The sequence below is a fragment of the Etheostoma cragini genome, chromosome 5 (assembly GCF_013103735.1).
Source record: "Etheostoma cragini isolate CJK2018 chromosome 5, CSU_Ecrag_1.0, whole genome shotgun sequence".
Lineage (NCBI taxonomy): Eukaryota > Metazoa > Chordata > Actinopteri > Perciformes > Percidae > Etheostoma > Etheostoma cragini.
This window is the reverse complement of record NC_048411.1, coordinates 29,654,047-29,658,632: the sequence shown is the minus strand read 5'-3', so window position 1 is coordinate 29,658,632 and position 4,586 is coordinate 29,654,047.

Below are 4,586 nucleotides of genomic sequence, written 5' to 3'. Positions count from 1 at the left end.
CCCCCCTTGTCCACATAACAGCTGTTTGTGGCGTACCTCCCACTCGGCGAGGCCCTTTAATAATAACGTACGTGTCCCTCTGGGAGAGGCGGTGCAGGTGCAGGTCTAGGACCCCCGCTGTGAGACGGGTATCCGGGCGCTGTAGTCCAGGACCTGATGGTTTTCAGATACAGCCTTGATATATTAACTATAAAACTCAGCATTTAGTGTTTTATGTGTCTCTGGGTCGGAAGATATCAAGTGAAATAATTAACGTGGTTGTTATTTACAGGTGTCTCTTATGTCCCTGAATCAAACCTTTCTAGACGTGTCTTTTTATACGACGACCACGTTAGCAGCAGCAGCTAACGTCCCGCGTGCGTTGATCCAGAATTAAACCACTGATGCCAAACTGGACCGAACCGGGAGTCGACTCCTCTTCAGTTCAGGAAGTTGTGTGAAGATTTTAAGTTATTGAGAAGCGTTCAGATTCGTCCATTTGAGCTTAAAACGACGAATGGACATCGGTTGACGGACAAAATGTCTTTCAGTTGTCTTAAGTTTTTGTCTTTTGTCTGCAGGGTGTTTTCTGGATTCATTCGGCTTTTTGGGGGCTTTTTTTTTGTTTTATTTTTTATCCTGAGTGAGACTAAACAAATCCAGCTGATGATCCGCTAGACCGGGGGTGTCAAACTGGTTTCAGGTCCCGGGTCCCAGACCCCGAATCTGGTCTTAAAGTAGTGACTCAGACTTCATCTTCATCACCTTTTCGTTGCTTTAATCCGATGTTTTGTCACTTTTTTTCAATCCTGTTGTCACTTTATACCGATTGTAGTTATTAAATTGTTTTCTGCGCCTTTTGATGTTTTTGTTTTTCCTTCCTACGTTTTATTAAATCCTTTTTCCGACATTTCTGACACTTTTTTTCAACTTTCTTTTGATTTTCTTTTTTCTACAAATGTTATTAAATTGAATAAAACACCCCAAACTCAATGAAAGCAGTGAACTGATCCTTCATTGTACTTGTGAAGAGCGGCGTAGGGAAACATCCCCCTAACTTGTAAATTATTTGGTTAAACCCAAATTTCTACTATAGAAACATTGCAAAATGAGTCTAATTTGACCCGAGGACAACAGCACGGTTAAAGTTGCACATTTAAGGAAAACTAACGTATTTTCTCAGCGAATTTACCCGATTTTGCAAAGTCCTCCAGTCGGCCTGATCGGACACTTTTGCGGGCCGGTTCTGGCCCAGGGGCCTTATGTTTGGCACCCCTGTTACAGGTCCTTACGAGTCCATTAAAGCACCAGACCAACTGTCAAAGTGCACCCGCATGCCGTGCCTGGCGAGCTTCTTTTATGGTGTTTTTGTCTGTTTCAACAAACTCAGATTTACATAAAAAAGAAGTAAACGAAGACTTTTCTAACGGCTTGTTTTTTTTTTTAAATCTTTTATTTAAATATTACATAATGCCTGTTTTCTTACAAAAGGGGTGAAATGTGAAATACTGTGATCGCTGACCATTACGCCAACGGGTGCTACTGTAAACCTTCAGGTCCGACTACTTGCAGGAGAGAGCGGAACCTAACCATGGTTTCATTGTTGATTAATCGGATTGTTTTGAGTGATTCTTTGTAGTTTTAATATATAAAATGTGGATCAATGTTTCCCAAAAAGCCCCAAAATGACGTCGTCAAATGTCTCGTTTTTGTCCACAACTCAAAGATATTCGGTTTCCTGTCCCAGAGGAGAGAAGAAACTTTTATGTATTCACATTTAACACGCTGCAATACGAACTTTTCCTTTGTATTTCACACAAAAATGACTCAAACTGATTAATTAGTTAATTAATTAATTAATTTTTTGCAGCTCTAAGGTCGATACCTGTTGTCAGGTCTGTTAGTATAACAAAATATTTGTCTTAAAAACAAAGGTATGCTTTCTTTTTCACTTTCACTTTGTAAATATTTGTACTTTTTTTTTGTTATACTTAATTTTTTTTTTTTTTTTTTTTAAAGCTTTTGACATCACCTCCACTGTTCTTCTCACGTCTCTTATCTGTTGCCATGACAACTGTTAGACCACTAGGTCACTTTGGCTGACGCCATCTCTGATTTTTGATAAGTTTAATTTTGTTAAGCATAGCTCAAGACCAGAAGGAACTTGTATGTAATAACGTTATTGATCAAGTAATTCTAACATGGATAGAGGAAATAAAGTTGTATTTGAGACGCAGTTCATTTGTGACTTTGTGTTTTTTTTGGGGGTGGGGGGGGGGGGCGTCTGTTTCTTAGTCCTTACAGATTAAGTTAACCCTCACGTTGTCCTCGGGTCAAATTTGACCCTTTTTCTGTTTTTTGATCACCAAAAAAATGGTCCTTCAAAATAAGCTGAAAATGTTAACATTAGAAATGTTTAACTTTGGATAAAACTTTTTAAAAAAACAACCACAACATTGAAAAAGTGACTTAAATGTCATAAAAAGCGATAACTCTCTTTCATGGTTGACATGAAAGGTTAAATAGTAAAATTCAAAATCGCAGTTGCCAAACGCACCAGACTCCATTTAAAAAAAACACTACTTCTACTGTGTAGAGAGCCCGACTATTTCACATGTAAAGGAGTGAATTTAGGGTTTATTTCAGCCAAACTAGAGTGGTGATGGTTGTTTCTGTGGAAAGACAAACCCAAAACGACTTCTTAAGGTTTTAAGTTGTTTCTTTTGACTTTGAATGCAGTTTGTTTTACGATGATAAAATCACTGTTTTTTTGAATGGAGTCTGGTGAGTTTTAGCGACTTCGGGCCTGTTTCATGTTAACAACATACATGCAAACAGTGTAAAGTACACCAGATATATAATGTTGTATTTCTCACACACACACACACACACACACACACACACACACACACATGCTCAGGACCTATACATGCACAAGAGTGACTGGGCTGCCAGCTGGACCAGCGCCCTGAGCGGTTGCCGGGGTATGGTGCCTTGCTCAAGGGCAGCTGGCAGCACCCAGGAGGTGAAGTGGAATCTCTCCATCTACAGATCCACACTCCGTGTTTTGGTCTTTGCACCGACGACCCTCCGGTTCCCAACCATCTCCCTACGGACTGAGCCACTGCCGCACCCAGGTTTTTGTGATATTGTGTGTTTTAATATAGTTTCGAAGTTATCCCTTAGACTAGATAAAGGTTCGTCCTCCAGTCTGCCTCGGTGGGAGGAGATCCTCATCAGAGCTACAGCACCGCCCTCCCCCGTAGATTTACCAAACTGCACCACCTGGTGGAGGAAACCATACAGCACATTCAAACACCAAGACTACAGTACGTGTTTAATTTGGAACACTGCAGCCTACAAAACCCATAATGCACCAGTACGTCTGCCTGAGGTTCCCCCACAGCTCTGTCAGATGAACTTACCCTTCAATTCAGTTTTATTTATAGTATCATTTCATAACGAGAGTTATCCCGAGACACTTTACAGATAGAGCAGGTCTAGACCACACTCCAGAATTAACAAGGACCCAACAGTTCTAGTAGTTTCCTCCAGAGCAAGCAACAGGGCCACAGTGGCGAGGAAAAACTTCCTTTTAGGCAGAAACCTGGGACAGACCCAGACCCACCGAGTGGCAACAAAGTGGGAATGAAGAGTGGCAATAACGGTCACAAAAAATAGTAGTTTGTAGTAGTTCATGGCATAGCAGGGCACTGTGCAGCATTACAAGGCTCAGCAGGACGTAGCAGGACACAGCAGGACGTAGCAGAACGTAGCAGGACACAGCAGGACGGAGCAGAACGTAGCAGGACACAGCAGGACGGAGCAGAACGGAGCAGAATGTAGCAGGACGGAGCAGGACACAGCAGGACGTAGCAGGACGTAGCATAACGTAGCAGGACGGAGCAGAACGTAGCAGGACACAGCAGGACGTAGCAGATCGTAGCAGGACACAGCAGGACGTAGCAGGACGTAGCAGGACGCAGCAGGACACAGCAGGACACAGCAGGACGTAGCAGGACGTAGCAGATCGTAGCAGATCGTAGCAGGACGTAGCAGATCGTAGCAGGACACAGCAGGACGTAGCAGGACGTAGCAGATCGTAGCAGGACACAGCAGGACGTAGCAGGACACAGCAGGACGTAGCAGATCGTAGCAGATCGTAGCAGGACGTAGCAGGACGTAGCAGGACGTAGCAGGACACAGCAGGACGTAGCAGAGCGTAGCAGAACGTAGCAGGACGTAGCAGGATGTAGCAGATCGTAGCAGGACACAGCAGGACGTAGCAGAGCGTAGCAGAACGTAGCAGGACACAGCAGGACGTAGCAGGATGTAACATGGCATCGCAGAACGTGTAGCGGGACCATGGCGACAGCTGCTACCATGATTTTGGAGCCTCCCTGATCCGGGGGAACATGCTGAAGGAAAGGAACATAAGGACTCCGGGGAATGACTCCCCAGAGCTCGGTTAGTAACTAGGTTAGTAACTAGGTTAGTAGCTCGGTTAGTAACTAGGTTAGTAACTAGGTTAGTAGCTCGGTTAGTAACTAGGTTAGTAACTAGGTTAGTTGCTAGGTTAGTAGCTAGGTTAGTAGCTAGGTTAGTAA